General features: G+C 40.5%; 1 non-coding gene across 1 annotated transcript; it reads right to left on the reverse strand.

The window, feature by feature from the left end:
- Positions 1-11,765: 11,765 nt before the first annotated feature.
- On the reverse strand, positions 11,766-11,872 carry LOC148564770 (small nucleolar RNA R71). The gene has a single exon (XR_015885607.1). It is a non-coding gene; the product is annotated as a small nucleolar RNA R71 (small nucleolar RNA).
- Positions 11,873-20,183: the final 8,311 nt, after the last annotated feature.

Below are 20,183 nucleotides of genomic sequence, written 5' to 3' on the forward strand. Positions count from 1 at the left end.
TCAGAATGGAGCATCTTATGTATATTCTACGATGGTCTGTCTGAATTGTCCAAGATGTCATTAGACCACTCTGCTGGTGGATCTCTTCATATGAAGAAAACGCCTGCAGAAGCCCAGGAACTCATTGAAATGGTTGCAAATAACCAGTTCATGTATACTTCTGAATGAAATTCTGTGAATAATAGGATGACTCAGAAGAAAGGAGTTCTTGAGATTGATACTCTGAATGCCATATTGATTCAGAATAAAATATTAACTCAGCAAGTCAATATGATTTCTCAGAAGTGAATTACATGGGAGAGGTGAATTACATGGGAGAATCCTATGGAAACACCTATAATCCTTCATGGAGAAATGATCCAAATTTCTCATGGAAGGATCAACAGAAGCCTCAACAAGGCTTCAATAATAATAATGGTGGGAGAAATAGGTTTGGCAATAGCAAGCCTTTCCCATCATCTTCTAAGCAACAGATAGAGAATTCTGAGCAAAGCCTCTCTGACTTAGCAACCATAGTCTCTGATCTATCTAAGACCACTCTCAGTTTCATGACTGAAACAAGGTCCTCCATCAGAAATTTGGAGGCACAAGTGGGGCAGCTGAGTAAAAGAGTTACTGAAATCCCTCATAGAACTCTCCCAAGCAATACAGAAGAGAATCCAAAGAGAGAGTGCAAGGCCATAACTATAGCCAAAGTGGCCGAACTTATAGAGGAGGAAGAGGCAGTGATTTGTAGTAAGGAAGACCTTGCTGGACGTCCACTGACTAATAAGGAGTTCCTTATTGAGGAACCAAAGGAATCCGAGGCTCATATAGAGACCATAGAGATTCCACTGAACTTACTGTTGCCATTCATGAGATCTGATGAGTATTCTTCCTCTGAAGAGGATGAAGATATTGTTGAAGAGCAAGTTGCTCAGTATCTAGGAGCAATCATGAAGCTGAATGCCAAGTTATTTGGTAATGAGACTTTGGAGGATGAACCTCCATTGCTCATCAATGAACTGAATGCCTTAGTTCAATTGAAATTACCTCAGAAAAAACCGGATCTCGGAAAATTCTTAATACCCTGTACCATAGGCACATGACCTTTGAGAAGGCTCTGTGTGACCTGAGGTCAGGTATAAACCTCATGCCACTCTCTGTAATGGAGAAACTAGTGATCTTTGAGGTACAAGCTGCAAGAATCTCACTAGAGATGGCAGACAAATCAATGAAACAGGCTTATGGACTTGTAGAGGATGTCTTAGTGAAGGTTGAAGGCCTGAACATCCCTGCTGACTTCATAATCCTAGACATTGGGAAGGATGAGGATGAATCCATTATCCTTAGAAGACCCTTCCTAGCCACAGCAAAAGCTGTGATTGATGTGGACAGAGGAGAGTTAGTCCTTCATTTCAATGAGGACTACCTTGTGTTTAAGGCTCAAAGATCTTCTTCTGTAACCATGGAGAGAAAGCATGAAAAGCTTCCCTCAATACAGAGTCAAACAGAGCCCCCACACTCAACTTCTAAGTTTGGTGTTGGGAAGCCACCATTAAGCTCTGAGTCTCTGTGAAATTCTCTAAGAGCTCACTGTCAAGCTATTGGCATTAAAGAAGCACTTATTGGGAGGCAACCCAATGTTATTTAATTATATTTATTATAGACATTCGTTTTCCATTGTCATGTTATATTTTCTTTAGGTAGATGATCAGTGAAGTCATAAAAATAGTTGCAGAATTAATGCAGAATCAAAAACAGCATCAAAAATAGCACACCCTGGAGGACAGGCTTACTGGCATTTAAACGCCAGTAAGGATAGCAGAGTGGGCGTTTAATGCCCAGTCTGGCAGCATTCTGGGTGTTAAACACCAGAAAAGGCAGCCAGACTAGCGTTAAACGCCAGCATTGGCAGACAGACTGGTGTTTAACGCCAAAAAAGGGTGTTTGGTGGGCATTAAACGCCAGAAATGGGTATCAGCTTAGCGTTTAACGCCAGAAAAGGTAGCAGAGTTGGCGTTAAACGCCAGAGATGGCACACAGAGGGCTTTTAAATGCCAGACAGGTACAGGGAGCAGAATTCCTTGACACCTCAGGATCTGTGGACCCACAGAATCCCCACCTACCCCAACTCACTCTCTCTCCTCTTTACACCTCTCCATAACACTCTTCCCCAAATACCCTTTACCAATCACATCAATACCTCTTCCCCAAATATTATTCACCTATCAAGTCCTACCCTCTTCCCCATAATCTTTTCACCACTCACATCCATCCATCAAAAAACCCCACATACCTCACCATTCAAAATCAAAATATTTCCCTCCCAAACCTAACCCCCTCTTACACGACTTCCCTCTCTCTCTTACCATATAAATACCCCTCCTTACCACCTTCCATTTCACACATCATAACCACTTAAACCCCCCTTGGCCAAATTCACTACTCCCCTCTATCTCCTCCATTTCTTCTTCTTTTGGTCCTTTCTTTCTTCTTTTACTCGAGGACGAGCAAACCTTTTAAGTTTGGTGTGGGAAAAAGCTCTGCTTTTTTATTTTTTCATAACCATTAATGGCACCTGAGGCCGGATAAACCTCTAGAAAGAGGAAAGGAAAGGCAATTGCTTCCACCTCCGAGTCATGAGAGATGGAGAGATTCATCTCAAAAGTCCATCAAGACCACTTCTATGAAGTTGTGGCCAAGAAAAAGGTGATTCCCGAAGTCCCATTTATGCTAAAAAGGGTGAATATCCGGAGATCCGACGTGAGGTTCGGAGAAGAGGTTGGGAAGCTCTCACCAACCCTATCCAACAAGTCGGAATCTTAATGGTTCAAGAGTTCCATGATAATGCATGAATCACTAAGAACCATGATCAAAGTGTGAACCCAAACCCAAAGAATTGGCTCATAATGGTTTGGGAGAATTACTTGGATTTCAGTCTGGAAAATGTGAGGTTGGCATTCAACTTGCCAATAATGCAAGGAGATCCTCACCCTTTCACTAGAAGGGTCAACTTTGATCAAAGGTTGGATCAAGTACTCATGGACATCTGTGTGGAAGGAGCCCAATGGAAGAGAGATTCCAAAGACAAGCTGATTCAACTGAGATGGCTTGACCTCAAACCCGTGGCTAGGGGATGGTTGGAGTTCATCCAAAGCTCTATTATTCCTACTAGCAACCGGTCTAAATTTACAATAGACCAGGCTATCATGATCCATAGTATCATAAATAGAGAGAAACAAGAAGTTCATGAGATCACACCTCTAGAACTCTACAAGGTAGCAGACAAGCTCTCCACTTTGGCAAGGGTAGCCTTCCCTCATCTCATCTGTAACCTATGCAATTTAGCTGGAATTGTCATAGAGGAAGACATCCTTATTGAAGAGGACAAACCGATCACTAAAAAGAGGATGGAGCAAACAAGAGAGCCCACTCATGGACCTCAACAAGAGCATGAGGAAATTCCTCATCAAGAAATCCCTGAGATGCCTCAAGGGATGCATTTCCCTCCACACAACTATTGGGAGCAACTCAACACCTCTTTAGGAGATTTGAGTTCTAACATGGAGCAACTAAGGACGGAGCACCAAGAGCACTCCATTATCCTCCATGAAATCAGAGAGGACCAAAAGGCCGTGAGAGAGGAGCAACAAAGGCAAGGAAGAGACATAGAGGAGCTCAAGCACTCCATAGGATCTTCGAGAGGAAGAACTAGCCGCTGTCACTAAGGTGGACCCGATCCTTAATTTCCTTTTTCTTATTTTTTTGTTTTTCGGTTTTTTATGCTTTATGTTTTGTCTATGTTTTTGCTTTTATTACATGATCATTAGTTTTTAGTGTCTACGTCTTAAGGCTATGAATGTCCTATGAATCCTTCACCTTTATTAAATGAAAAATGTTTTCTGAAAAAGAAAAGGAAGTACATGAATTTCGTATTCTATCTTGAAAATAGTATAATTATTTTGATGTGGTAGCAATACTTTTTATTTTCTGAATGAATGCTTGAACAGTGCATATTTTTTATAGTGAAGTTTATGAATGTTAAAATTGTTGGCTCTTGAAAGAATAATGAAAAAGAGAAATATTGTTGATAATCTGAAAAATCATAAAATTGATTCTTGAAGCAAGAAAAAGCAGTGAAAAGCAAAAGCTTGCGAAAAAAAAGCGAAAAATAAAGAAAAAAAGAAAGAAAAAGAAAAAGCAAGCAGAAAAAGACAATAACCCTTTAAACCAAAAAGCAAGGGTAAAAATGATCCAAGGCTTTGAGCATTAATGGATAGGAGGGCCCAAAGGAATAAAATCCTAGCCTAAGCGGCTAAATCAAGCTGTCCCTAACAATGCGCTTGTGGCATGAAGGTGTCAAGTGAAAAGCTTGAGACTGAGCGGTTAAAGTCGTGGTCCAAAGAAAAAAGAGTGTGCTTAAGAGCTCTGGGCACCTCTAACTGGGGACTCGAGCAAAGCTGAGTCACAATCTGAAAAGGTTCACCCAGTTATGTGTCTATGGCATTTATGTATCCGGTGGTAATACTGGAAAACAAAATGGTTAGGGTCACGGCCAAGACTCACAAAGTAGCTGTGTTCAAGAATTAACATACTGAACTAAGAGAATCAATAACACTATCTGAATTCTGAGTTCCTATGGATGCCAATCATTCTGAACTTCAAAGGATAAAGTGAGATGCCAAAACTGTTCAGAAGCAAAACGTTACTACTCCCGCTCATCTGATAGAAACTAATCTTCATTGATATTTTTGGAATTTATTGTATTTTCTCTTCTTTTTATCCTATTTTGTTTTTAGTTGCTTGGTAACAAGCAAGAAATTAAGTTTGGTGTTGTGATGAGTGGATAATTTATACCCTTTTTGGCATTGTTTTTACATAGTTTTTAGTATGTTTTAGTTACTTTTTATTATATTTTTATTAGTTTTTATGCAAAAATCACATTTCTAGAATTTACTATGAGTTTTTGTGTTTTTCTGTAATTTCAGGTATTTTCTAGCTGAAATTGAGGGACCTGAGCAAAAATCTGATTCAAAGGCTGAAAAAGGACTATAGATGCTGTTGGATTCTGACCCTTCTACACTCGAAGTGGATTTGCGGGAGCTACAGAAGCGCAATTGGTACGCTCTCAATTGCGTTGGAAAGTAGACATCTTCAGCTTTCCAGAAATGTATAAAAGTCCATACTTTGCCCGAGCTTTGATGGCCCAAACGGGCGTTCAAACGCCCACCAAAGACCCTTTTCTGGAGTAAAACGCCAGAACTGGCATCAGAACTGGAGTTAAACGCCCAAACTGGCACCCAAGCTGGCATTTAACTCCAAGAATGGCCTATGCACGTGAAAGCTTCAATGCTCAGCCCAAACACACACCAAGTGGGCCTCGAAAGTGGATTTCTGCACTATCTGCACTTAGTTATTCATTTTCTATAATCCCTAGTAATTAGTTTAGTATAAATAGCACTTTTTACTAATGTATTAAAGGATTATGATACTATCATCCTTGGACTTGGGGGCTGGCCACACGGCCATGCCTAGACTATTTCTCTTATGTATTTTCTACGGTGGAGTTTCTACACCTTATAGATTAAGGTATGGAGCTCTGTTGTTCTTCATGAATTAAGGTATGGAGCTCTATTGTTTCTCTTTCAATTCACGCTTACTTCTTCTCTAAGATATACTCTCATACTTAATTCAGTTAAGTCAGAATGAAGGGGTGACTCGTGACAATCACCCAATATCTTCGTTACTCGCTTAGCCAAGATCCGCGTGCCTGACAACCACAAGCGGTCTACATGATGTTCAACATAGTCATTGGACGACAGCCGGAGTATATTCTCTTGGGTCTCCGATCTGTGATTCGTGTCATCTCTCCTGACAATAGAGCATCCGAATCTGAGATTAGAACCTTCGTGGTATAGGCTAGAACCAATTGGCAGCATTCCTGAGATCCGGAAAGTCTAAACCTTGTCTATGGTATTCCGAGTAGGATCTGGGAAAGGATGACTGTGACGAGCTTCAAACTTGCAAATGTTGGGTGCACTGATATTGTGTAAAAGGATAGAGAGATCCTATTCCGATGCTAGTGAGAACCGACAGATGATTAGGCGTGCGGTAGCTGTGCCTGGTATTTTTCATCCGAGGCGAGAAATCTGACAGTTAATTAGCCGTGCAGAGATCGTACCTGGTATTTTTCATCTGAGAGGATCATACATCTTGCCATGGAAGGGAGCAAGCTTGATTGGAAGAAGACAATAGGAAAGGAGAGGTTCAGAAGCAGCAAAGCATCTCCAAACGCTTATCTGAAATTCCCACCAATGAATTACATAAGTATCTTTATTTTATTTTATGTTTTATTTAACTCTTAATTATCTAAACCTTATAACCAATTGAATTTGCCTGACTGAGATTCACAAGATGACCATAGCTTGCTTCAAGCCGACAATCTCCGTGGGATCGACCCTTACTCACGTAAGGTATTACTTGGATGACCTAGTGCACTTGCTGGTTAGTTGTGCAGAGTTGTGAAAAGTGTGAATCACAATTTTGTGCACCAGCTTAGAATCCTGCTTAGTGAGTAGATATTTGAGAGCAGCGTGGTTAGTGTAGATAATGACCTTAGATCCTATTAAATAGGATCTGAACTTGTCAATAGCATAAACCACTGCAAGCAATTCCTTCTCTGTGGTAGTATAGTTCTTCTGTGCATCATTTAGAACACGACTCGCATAATAAATAACATGCAGAAGCTTGTCAGTTCTCTGCCCCAGAACTACGTTAATGGCATGGTCACTGGCATCACACATTAGTTCAAATGGTAAATCCCGGTTGGGTACAGAAATGATAGGCGTAGTGATAAGCTTAGCCTTCAGAGTTTCAAAAGCATGCAGGCACTCTTGGTGAAAGACAAACGGAATGCAGTAGCTAATAAGTTGCATAGAGGTTTTGCAATTTTGGAAAAAATCCTTTATGAACCTCCTGTATAACCCTGCATGTCCCAAGAAACTTCTGATTGCCTTATCATTAGTGGGTGGTGGTAATAGCTCAATTACTTCCACTTTAGCTTGATCCACTTCTATTCCTTTGTTCAAAATCCTATGCCCAAGAACAATTCCTTCAGTCACCATGAAGTGGCATTTTTCCCAGTTTAAAACCAGGTTTGTTTCTTGGCATCGTTTGAGAACTAGGGCTAGAAGGTCAAGGCAGGAGTCAAATGAGTCCCCAAAGACGGAGAAGTCATCCATGAACACTTCAAGGAATTTTTCCACCATATCAGAGAAAATGAAGAGCATACACCTTCGAAAGGTTGCAGGTGCATTGCACAGGCCAAATGGCATCCTCCTATAAGCAAACACGCCATATGTGCATGTAAATGCGGTTTTTTCTTGGTTCTGATGATCCACTGCAATTTGGTTATAGCCGGAATAGCCATCCAAAAAGTAGTAGAATGCATTACCCGTCAGTCTCTCCAGCATCTGATCTATAAATGGTAAAGGAAAATGATCCTTTCGGGTGGCGTTATTGAGCCTCCTGTAGTCAATACATATACGCCACCCTGTAACTGTTCTTGTGGGAATCAGTTCATTCCTTTCAATATGAACCACTGTCATGCCTCGCTTTTTGGGAACAACTTGGACAGGGCTCACTGATGAGTGAATTGTTGTGATGGTATAGAATTTCTCAAAATTAATTCTCGTTGCAAGTATAGTTCTACACCAACAAACAATCCTCCCAATCAAAAATTCGGTTGTCACAAGTAACAAACCCCAAATAAGAATTAACCGAAGTATTTAAACTCCGGATCGTCTCACAAGGAATTGCAATGAAGTGGTCAATTATTGGCTATGAGATAACAAGGGTTTGGTTGATAAAGGAGCAAGAATTTAAATGGCAAGAAAAGTAAAGAGAGCAATTAAAGAAAGCAAGTAATAAAGGGAGACATTCATGGCATGGATTGAGAATATAGGCTTTCTATCCTAGTCACTAATAATAATAATTAACAAGAATTTATCTTATTTCGTCATCTCCAATATTGGAAGAAGGTGTAAGTCATCTTCCATGAGAGAAAATCAAACAAGACTAGTTAATCTCAAGCCAAAAATCCTAATCAACTTACTAATAGAATTAGCAAGAGATTAGAGTCAATGGGAATAATATTAACTAACAACTCTAGATCACCAACATGAGTTGGGTATTCATGACTCAAGATTACCTAATTACTCCTTCCAAGCCAAGATTGCTCAAAATCTACTCCAACATCCTTCCAAGCGTTTTGCCAAACACTTGGAAAGCATACAAGGAAGGCATAGTAAATTGCAAGGAAGAGTAAAATCTAACAACTACCAATTGCAAGAAAAGTAAATTCACAACTCAAATTATCAATAAAAGAACATCAAACATTATATTGCATTAAAAGAGATCCAATTCCAACAATAGTTCATGAACATAAAAGAAGCATAAAAGGGAAACTAACATGAAAACTAAGAAAATCAAAGTGTAGAAGCATGAAACTGTAAAGAAAACAAGATTTGAACAATAATCAAAACCTAGATCTAAGATGGAAATAAGCCTAAGAACTCTAATTCTAGAGAGAAGAAGGAGCTTCTCTCTCTAGAAACTACACTACATGATGCTAAGCTACAAACAATTGCTCCCGCTTTGCTCAAGCTTCAATTCTACATGAAATACTCTCAGAAACGAGTTGGATTTGGGCCTGAGCAGCTCAGAAATCACCCCCTGTGATTTCACTTTAAGTGGGTCACGTGCCGAGTGTCACGCGTGCGCGTGCTTCACGTGTGCGCGTCGATGGCAAAACCCCTACTCACGCGTAATGCCAGGGAATCTTAGGCTAGTTTCACTAGCCTTTTTCTTTGTTTTTAATAGGTTTTATGCACTTTCTTGAGCTATAAGTAAGAAAATTGGATAGAAATTCGTGTTTGCCTATATTCATTCAACCATGAGTAATTTGATGCAATTTCATGATGATTTGTGCTATGATTGCTTGTATACTAAGAATGATAAGAATTCTCATGACTTTAGCAAGGCTTTAATGCATTAATTGGTTAATGATAGGTGAAGGAAAGCATGGAGGAAGGTTGAAGAAGGAGCATAGAAAGGATGAAGAGGAAGCAACGTTGGTGGCCAAGTTAGACCACCAACGTTGCCTCAAACATTGGAAGAGAAACAAAGCACTTCTCTGTAAACACTGCTGATGCTCACGTTTGAGCTAGCATTGGACATCCAACGTTACCCCCAACCTGGTAATGAAAAATTCAACTCTGGAGCTAAGGGAATTTTGGGTGACGCGTACGTGTCAATGACGCGTACACGTGAAAAAAGCAATATTTGATATTCGCGCGCAAGCGTGCGTCACGCGCACGCGTGGAATGGCAAAAATTGACCATCCATGCGTACGCGTGGGTCACGCGTACGTATCAAAATCGATCGTTGGAGGTCCAACGTTACCTCAAAAGCTAGCCTCCAACGTCCACGATGGTCAGCCCAAAATTTTGATTTGAAATTTTTGAAATCGATGCGTATGGGTCAGTGACGCGTACGCGTGGATTGAAAACAAGGCAACGTACGCGTAAGTGTGGTGTACGCGTACGCATGACTAAGAAAAATCTCAGATTTCACGCGAAGGCGTGAAGCACGCGTACGCGTGGGTAAGCTGAACGTTGGCCCTCCAACGTTGAGTCAAACGCCAAAGACAGCAAACTTTCTGGTTTTGCTGGTTTGTTCAGAATGGCGTTTGAGTCAACGTTGGCCCTCAAACATTGACTCAAACGTGAAGCATCTGGAGTCAAATTTTACATGAATTTCTTTTCAACACCAAGGCCACCCAATTGGAGCCATCTTCAATCCAATTCTATCAAGGCCAAAAGGCCAACTCAAAGCTTGAAGAGCAATGGAAGAAAGTGTATAAATAGCTTAGAATTTAAGATAGGGGGAACTTTTACACCATTTTTTCCATTTTTTTTCTGTTTTCACTTACTGCACTTGAATTTCAGAATGTATTTGCGAATTCCAATTTCCATTTTTAGAGCTTTGAACAACTAAACTACTTTCATTGGGTTAGGGAGCTCTGTGTAATTCAATAGATCAATATTAGTTTTCATTCATCTTCTTCTTTCTTTTCTCTTGATTTTACTAGAAAGCTTTTGGTCATCATCCAATTGGGTAGTTATCTTGGGAAAGAAGCTATTCATAATTGGATCTCCTCGGAACCTTGGAAGAGGAATGAGGAGATCATGCTAGAAATGCTTTCTCACATTGGACTAGATTGGGGTTTGGTTGTATATAGTGACATGTAATCCTACCAACACTTTGATCTATAAATTTGTGTGGTATAATCAGTGACCAAACTTCATCTCTTTCCGTGAGCACTTAAATCAAGAAATTAGGCAATTGTTCATGCTTAGAGAGATTGGTGAGCCGAGGAATTGGGATCCAATCACTTAAGATTGCCAAGGAGGTCAATGAATGCATTGATTGTGGAAGAGATGAAAATGAACTTGATCCGGAGAATTGTACATCTCCTGAACTCAATGAATCCCCCATTCTCTGATTTACCTATTCTATTTACTCTCTGCTCTTTAATTTCATGCTAATTCCCCCTTCCCATTTACTTTCTTGCAATTTAAGCTTCTGCACTTTAATTCTCTACAATTTAATTTTCTGTCCTTTTAATTTCTTGCAATTTAAGCTTCCCGCCAATTTTACTTTATGCAACTCCAATCTCACTTCCGATTCCGCTCAACTAGTATAATTCACCAATTATAATTGATCGATCTACCAATCCCTGTGGGATTCGACCTCACTCTTTTGTGAGTTTTTACTTGACAACAATCCGGTGCACTTGTCGGAAGGAAATTTGTTGAAAGACAAATTCCCGCGCATCAAGTTTATGGCGCCGTTGCCGGGGATTGGTTTTGTATTGACAATTACCAAATTGAAGGATAACTAGATTGAGAATTTTTATTTTCTTTTGTTATTGGAAGTTCCATTTTAGTTGTTCATTTAGTTTTCCGCAATTTTTTGTCATTCATTTTGAATTTCTCTTTATTGCTTTACTTTTGAGCAAACTAACTCACTAACTCATTAACTGTTTGATTAATTGCCTCAATTGCTCTAACCAAGCTAACTATACTCTGTTTTAGTAGACTATACACATGCTGTTTCTTGTACTTGTTCATTGTATGACAGGTAGGAGAAAGGAAACTTCAACTTTCTTTGATAGTGAGCCAGAGAGAACCTTCCTGAGACTAAGAAGGGAAGCAAGAGGAAAGAGGGTTGTTAATACTGAAGAAGAGGAGGAATACTTTGATATAACCATGGAGGATGATATGGAAAACCACCATGAAAAAGAGGTGAATAACCATGCCAGAAGGGGTAGAGCTAACCCTGCTGGACAAGAGAGGAGAGTCCTGGGATCATACATCAATCCAAATCTAGGAAATTATGGTAGCAGCATTCAGAGGCCAACCATCCATGCTAACAATTTTGAATTAAAACCTCAGTTCATAACTCTTGTCCAGAACAACTGTTCTTTTAGAGGAAGTGCACAAGAAGATCCTAATGAACATCTCACTAAATTCCAAAGGATATGTGACACGGTTAAGTCTAATGGTGTGCATCCTAACACCTATAGATTGTTACTGTTTCCATTTTCTTTGAGGGATAAAGCATCAAAATGGCTAGAGTCATTTCCCAAGGAAAGCTTGACAAACTGGGAAGATATAATGAGCATATTCTTGACAAGGTTCTACCCTCCACAAAGAGTAAACAGACTCAGAACTGAAGTACAGACATTCAGACAGCAAGATGGTAAAACTCTTTATGAAGCCTGGGAAAGATTCAAAGACTTGACAAAGAAATGCCCCCCTAACATGTTCAATGAGTGGGTGCAAATCCACATCTTCTTTGAAGGGTTGAATTGTGAATCAAGGAAAGTTGTAGATCATTCATCTAGAGGTTCCCTAAACAAGAAGAAGACCATTGAAGAAGCCATTGATGTGATAGAGACAGTGGCTGACAATGAGTACATTTATGCCTCAGATATGAGCAACAATAGGGGAGTCTTGGAATTGAACCATATGGATACACTCCTGGCCCAGAACAAGATGATCACAAAACAACTTGCTGAATTGACTAAGCAAATGGAGAAGAATCAGGCTGTAGCTATCCACACTCAGCCATCACCTCAAGAGGAATTGAAGAGAGAAGAAGGAGCTAACTGGGAGGAAGCTAATTACCTTAGAAGCTCATCTAGGCAAGCTAATGATCCTTACTCTAAAACCTATAACTCTGGTTGGAGGAACCACCCAAACTTTGGGTGGGGAAACCAACAAAACCAAGGCCAAGATCACAGATCACACAATCCAACCCAATACAATAACTCCACTCACCAAAAATCCAACCAAAAACCATACCATACCACACAAAACACCTACTCACACCCACCATACTAAAACCACAACAACCACTTTCAACACCCCGATTCCAACTAATCAGCACCACATGATGAGGACAGAATGGTCAGGATGGAAGCTATGCTTGCAAACCTTTGCAAAGGGTTTGAAGACATAAAGAAATTCAAGGAATAAGCCATATCTAATCGGCAAAATCAATATGCGGCTACTCAGAAGCTTGAAGCACAAATTGGATACTTGTCCAAGCAAGCTTATGGGTACAGTTCAAGTAATGCCCACAAAATAACTCCAAAGGAGGAATGCAAGGCTATTACCCTCAGAAGCGGAAAAAAATTGAAAGAGATTCCAATAGAGACTCAAAATGAGAAGGAAGAGGGGAGTCCCAAAGCCAAAGAAGAAGCACAAACACTTGCTCCCAATCCATCAAATGAGAAAGAAGCTCTAAGGCCATATGTCCCAAAGGCTCCTTACCCTCAACGCCTAATGAAAAATGCAAAAGATAGCCAATTCTCCAAATTTTTCGAAATTTTCAAGAAACTTCAGATTAACATTCTCTTATCAGAAGCACTAGAACAAATGCCACTTTATGCTAAGTTTCTGCAGGAATTGATGACCAAGAAGAGAAGCTGAAGGAATGATGAAACTGTGATTTTAACTGAGGAATGTAGTGCTATCATCCAACACAAGCTGCCTCAAAAATTAAAGGACCCAGGAAGCTTTTAAATTCACTGCATCATAGGGAAAATAACAGTTGAAAAAGCCCTACGTGATTTGGGAGCGAGTATAAATCTGATGTCTTTAACTATGATGAAAAGAATGAAGATTGAGGAAGCCAAACCAACAAGAATGGATCTTCAATTGGCAGATCGGTCATTTAAATTTCCTCATGGCATAGTAGAAGACCTGCTCGTTAAAGTAGGAGAATTCATCTTTCCTGCTGACTTTGTGGTGTTGCATATGGAGGAAGAAGCTAACGCCTCAATAATCTTGGGGAGGCCATTTTTAGCCACTGCTGGATCCATCATTGATGTCCAAAAGGGTGAACTCACCCTTAGGCTACATGAGGAGAGGATGGTGTTCAATGTATTTAAAGCCATGAGCTACCCACCAGAGTCACTGGGGGAGTGTATGAGACTAGATGCAATGGAATTTGTGGTGCAAGAAACCTTTGAAAAAGCACTTGGAGAATTCACAGAGGGTGACTCCATATTAAATGATGAGGTTGTTGAGGTCAACTCGGCTGAAATGATTATTCCAAGCACATTGGAGGAGAGGAAAAAGGAGAAAGAAGCACCCAAACTGGAGCTGAAAGCACTTCCTCCTACTCTTAAGTATGCATACTTGGGAAGGGATGGAAGTTACCCAGTGATCATCAATTCTGCCCTCAGTCAAGAATAGGAAGAGGAATTAATCAAGGTGCTGCAAAATTACCAAGATGCCATTGGATGGACCCTTGCTGACTTAAAAGGGATAAGCTCATCTATATGTATGCATAAGATCTTGGTGGAAGATGACTCAAAACCATCCTTTCAAGCCCAAAGAAGATTGAATCCTATCATGAAAGAAGTGGTCCAAAAAGAAGTGATGAAGCTATGGCAAGCAGGAGTCATATATCCAATTTTCGACAGCCCATGGGTGAGTCATGTACATGTGGTTCGAAAGAAAGGAGGGATCACAGTTGTACCCAATGAGAAGAACGAACTCATACCCACAAGAATGGTGACAGGCTGGAGGATGTGCATTGACTATAGGAAACTTAATGAGGCAACTAGAAAGGATCATTTTCCACTTCCCTTTATGGACCAGATACTGGAAAGATTGGCAGGACATGCATATTATTGCTTTCCTGATGGATATTCGGGTTATAATCAAATAGTGGTTGATCCAAGAGATAAAAAAAGACATCATTCACTTGTCCATATGGAGTTTTTGCTTATAGGCGCATGCCTTTTGGATTGTGCAATGCCTTTACAACTTTCCAAGGATGCATGTTGTCTATTTTCTCACACATGATTGAAAAATTCATTGAAGTCTTCATGGATAATTTCTCGGTTTTTAGAAATTCCTTTCCTAATTGCCCTAATCATCTTGTCTTGGTGTTAAAAAGGTGCCAACAGACAAACCTAGTTCTAAACTGGGAGAAATGCCATTTTATGGTAACAGAAGGGATTGTCCTTGGCCATAAAATTTCTGAAAAAGGCATAGAAGTAGACAAGGCTAAGGTGGAATTAATTAAGAAATTACCTCCACCTAGTAATTTCAAGGCAATTAGGAGTTTTTTAGGCCATGCTGGTTTCTACAGAAGGTTTATTAGAGACTTTTCCAAAATTGCAAAACCTTTGAGCAACCTATTAGTCTCTGATACACCTTTTGTATTTGATCAAAAGTGCACACTAGCATTGGAAACACTGAAAAGAGAGCTTTTCTCAGCACATATCATTGCCCCACCAGATTAAAATTTGCCTTTTGAACTGATGGGTGATGCATCAGACCTTGCTGTTGGGGCAGTGCTTGGACAGAGGAAAGGCAATTTAGTGCATGTTATATATTATGCCAGCAAGGTTTTGAATGAAACACAAAGGAATTACACCACTACTGAGAAGGAACTATTGGCAATAGTGTTTGCATTTGATAAGTTTAGATCATATCTCATCGGATCTAAGTTATTATTTTCACTGATCATGCAGCACTAAAATATCTACTTGCAAAACAAGAGTCAAAACCGAGACTGATAAGGTGGATTTTGCTATTGCAGGAATTCACATTGAGATTAAAGATAAGAAGGGAGTGTAGAACAAAGTAGCAGATCATTTGTCCCGAATCCCTTGTGAAGAAGGTAGCACCCACAAAACAAGTGTCAATGAATTCTTCCCTGATGAGCAATTAATGCTAGTTCATAAGGCACCCTGGTTCGCAGATATTGCTAATTTTAAGGCAATTGGGGAGTTTCCTACAATGATCAACAAGCATAAAAAAAGAAAACTCATCAATGATGCAAAGTACTTCATTTGGGATGAGCCATACTTATTCAAAAAATGCTCTGATGGATTGCTAAGAAGGTGTGTTTCAGAGGAGGAAGGAAGGGAAATTTTATGGAATTGTCATGGGTCCTGCTATCGTGGCTATTTTGGAGGAGAGAGAACCGCAGCAAAAATTTTGTTGTGTGGGTTCTTTTGGCCCACCATCTTCAAAGATGCAAGAGAGCTAGTGAAGAACTGCAATGAATGTCAACGGGCTGGAAATTTGCCTAAGAAAAATGAGATGCCACAACAATTCCTCCTGGAACTTGAGCTGTTTGATGCATGGGGATTGATTTCATGGGACCATTGCCAACCTCCTACTCAAACAAGTACATTTTGGTGGTATTAGATTATGTATCAAAATAGGTGGAGGCCATTGCAACCCCTACAAATGACAACAAGGTGGTTCTGAACTTCCTCAGAAAGAATATCTTCATTAGATTTGGAGTTCCCAGAGCACTCATCAGTGATGGAGGAAGCCATTTTTGCAATAGACCACTAGAGACCCTCCTCCTGAGATATGGAGTGAAGCACAAGATTGCCACACCCTATCATCCCCAAACAAGTGGCCAGACAGAGGTATCCAATAGAGAGCCAAAAAGGATCCCGGAAAAGACAGTAGGAGCTTAAAGAAAAGATTGGTCAAAGAAGCTTGATGATGCTCTTTGGGCATATAGGACAATGGTATGCGAAATTGTGATCATCAACAATGGCGCCAAAGGACTTGGAGCTCTTAAACGTGAATCACACTTTGTCACAATTCCGCACAACTAACCAGCAAGTGCACTGGGTCGTCCAAGTAATACCTTACATGAGTAAGGGTTGATCCCACGGAGACTGTCGGCTTGAAGCAAGCTATGGTCACCTTGTAAATCTCAGTCAGGCGAATTCAGATGGTGATGGAGAATTGACAATTAAAAGATGAATAAAACATAAAATAAAGATAGAGATACTTATGTAATTCTTTGGTTGGAATTTCAGATAAGCGTATGAAGATGCTTTGTTCCTTGATGACAAGTCATCTTAGCCTAGTTTCACTAGCCTTTTTCTTTAGTTTTCAATTGAATTATGCACTTTCTTGAGCTACAAGTAAGCTAATTTGGGTAGATTTTCATGCTTCCTTTGATTTAATCAACCATGTATGAATTCATGCTATTTCATGAGGTTTTATACTATAACTGTCACATATTATGAAAGAATGAATATCTCATGATTTTAAGCATAGCTTTGATGTGTTTGGTTGATTAATGATAGGTGAAGAAAGCTTGGAGAAAGGTTGAAGCAAGAAGGAATAGCTAGGAGTGAAGAGAGGACAATGGAATAAGTGAACTTGAACCAGGAAGCAAAAAGCTGGACCTAAAGTTAGCCTCAAACTTTTGCACAAACTTTTGGGTGAAAAGTTAGCCCCAACGTTAGCCCCTAACTTTTGGGCTAACGTTGGAACTTGAAAATCACTCCCTGGGCACCAAAAGTTTGCGCCAACGTTAGCCCCTAACTTTTGGGCTAACGTTGGCACATGAAAATCAACCCTGGGCACCAAAAGTTTGCGCCAACGTTAGCCACTGGCTAACGTTGGCATAAGAAAAACCTCCCTGGCCACCAAAAGTTTGCGCCAACGTTAGCCCCTAACTTTTGGGCTAACGTTGGCACATGAAAAATACAAGGGAAGGAGCAAAAGTTTGCGCCAACGTTAGCCCCTAACTTTTGGGCTAACGTTGGCGCCATAAGTGCACCAAGGAAGGCCAACGTTGGAGCAAAAGTTAGACCCCTAACTTTTGCACCAACGTGGGTATCAGCAAAATATGGGGGCTGATATGAAAAGTTGGACCAAAAGTTAGACCCTAACTTTTGCTCCAACTTTTACTCCAACTTTTGCAAAACTCCAACCCGGTTCATTTGGTTCACTTTGGTTCTTCTCCAAACTCCAAGAGCAATCAACCAAGGCCTCTTTCAACCCAATTCCACCAAGAGCAAAGGCCCAACTCAAGGCTTGAAGATCATTTGAAGAAAGTGTATAAATAGGATAGAATTCAAGTTCTTCGGGGAGCTTTCCCTTTGAATTTTCATAATAGTTTTCGGAGAGCTTTGGATATTGAGTGATCTTTAATTTCTTAGTCTTGGGGAAGGAGAATTCACTTCTCTTCCTCTTAGTTTTATTGCTTTCAATTTCAATTACAATTGTCTTGGATCTTGGGTTGGAGAATTGAAGAAATTCTGTTTCAATCTCATCCTTGGATCTCTCTGCTTTACTGCTCAATCCTTCAATCCCTGTGGGATCGACCTCACTCCCGTGAGTTTTTATTACTTGATGCGACCCGGTACACTTGCCGGTTAGATTTGTGTGTTTTGGGAGAAATTCATTTTTCCACCAAAATACTCATCAAGTTTTTGGCGCCGTTGTCAGGGATTGATTAGATTGACAATGATTAAGTGAGGTGGTAATCTAGATCAAGCACTTTTTCTTTAATTTTGATTAACCCACTAACTGTTTGATTTTTTGCTTAAACTAACTAACACTTCAATCTAGCAGTAGATTGAAGTGTCACTGGTTTTGTGCATTTCTCATGCTCTGCTTGTATGTCAGGCACAAGAAGAACCACACCCAATTTTCATGAACAAGACGAAAGAACTCTCAGGAGGTTAAGAAGAGCTGAAAGAGGGAAAAATATTGTTGGGGAAGAGGAATCAGACGAGGAATTTCAAGAGATGGAGGAACATTCAACCAATCCACTAGGTGGAGCAGACAACAATAATGACAACCCACCCCAGAGGAGAGTTTTGGCCTCCTACACCTTTGCAAATCCTAGACATTGTGGAAGCAGCATCTTAGCTCCAAATGTCAATGCTAACAATTTTGAACTCAAGCCACAACTCATCACTTTGGTTCAGAACAACTGCTCTTTTGGTGGAGGACCACTTGAAGACCCGCACCAACACTTATCCACTTTCTTGAGGATATGCAACACTGTCAAAACTAATGGTGTGCCTCCTGACAGTTACAAGCTGATGCTATTCCCATTTTCTCTCAGGGACAAGGCCACTCAATGGTTGAAATCGTTTCCAAGGGACAGCATCAACAACTGGGATGATTTGGTAACCAAGTTTCTTGCCAAGTTTTACCCACCTCAGAGGATTATAAGGTTGAAGGCTGAGGTACAAACATTTACACAAATGGAGGCTGAACCCATCTATGAGGCATGGGAGAGGTACAGGGCTCTAATCAGGAAATGTCCCCCTGCCATGTTTAATGAGTGGGAGAAGCTGCAGAACTTCTATGAAGGCTTAACACTGAAATCCCAGGAAGCTTTGGATCATTCAGCTGGAGGTTCCTTGCAACTCATGAAAACTGCAGAGGAGGCTCAAGAACTCATTGATATGGTGGCCAACAACCAATATTTCTTTGCTCATCAAAGAGGCCGCCAACCATCACAAAGGAGAGGAGTAATGGAGCTAGAAGGAGTGGATTCAATCCTGGCTCAAAACAAATTAATGCAGCAGCAAATTCAACAACAATTTGAGCAAATGACCAAGAGGATTGATGGCCTCCAAGTTGCAACAGTTAACACCAGCCAACCATCAGCCACATGGGGGCAAAATGAAGAAATCCAAGAGGAGCAACAGCAGGAACAAGTCCAGTACATGCATTCAAGTCCAAATGAATTCTATGGTGATACCTACAACCCCTCATGGAAAAATCACCCCAACGTCAGATGGGGAGACACTCACAACCAAAACCAACAACCATGGCAGAGGAACTCAAACCAAAACAACCCAAGAAACAACCAAAACTACAACCAGCAGCAGACTAACCAAAACACATACAGAAAACCTCAAAACAACTACCCTAATCTCAACCAGTACCAATCCAACAACCATTCCACCAACCAAAATGTTTACCACCCACAACCCACATCTCACAACCCACCACAAGCACCACCTGAACCTCAAAGACTCACCAACTTAGAGACCTTGATAGAGAAAATGATGAAACACCAGGAAATAACAAACAAAAACCATGAAGCATCATTAAAGAGCCTAGAGAGGCAGATTGGGCAACTCTCCAAGCAAGTATCTGTTGAGAGACCTTCAAACTCACTGCCCAGTGACACAATCCCAAATCCCAAGGAGGAATGCAAGGCAATACAATTAAGGAGTGGGAGAACATTGATAAGCAACAATGACACTACACAGAAGCAAGCAGAGAGCATCAAAGAACCAACAGAGGATGAGAAGCAAACAAAGGCAGATGGAGCTAAGGAGCAAGTTGTGATAACAAACAAAAACACTGAGAAACCCAAGGAGAAAAGCAACCAGCCACATAGCTCAAAGGAAGTAACCCAGGGACAGCAGCAAATAGGAAAAAGCATCACACCTCCACTGCCTTATCCCCAGAGGTTCAACAAAGAGGTTAAAGACCAGCATTTTCACAAGTTCCTTGAGATTTTTAAGAAGCTGGAAATCAATATTCCCTTGGCTGAAGCACTTGAGCAAATGCCTCTGTATGCCAAATTCTTGAAGGAGCTTGTCAACAAGAAAAGAAGCTGGGATGAGAAAGAAACCATAGTGATCACTGAGGAATGCAGGGCCTTGATTCAAAAGGGGCTTCCTCCCAAGCTTGAGGACCCAGGGAGCTTCCTGTTGCCTTGCACCATTGGGGAATTGACCATCACTAAAGCAATGTGCGATCTCGGAGCAAGTATTAACTTAATACCATCCTACCTGGTGAAAAAGCTGCATATAGAGGAGGTCAAAC

This window comes from Arachis ipaensis, chromosome B5 (assembly GCF_059453495.1).
Source record: "Arachis ipaensis isolate K30076 ecotype BB chromosome B5, ASM5945349v1, whole genome shotgun sequence".
NCBI classification, from domain to species: domain Eukaryota; kingdom Viridiplantae; phylum Streptophyta; class Magnoliopsida; order Fabales; family Fabaceae; genus Arachis; species Arachis ipaensis.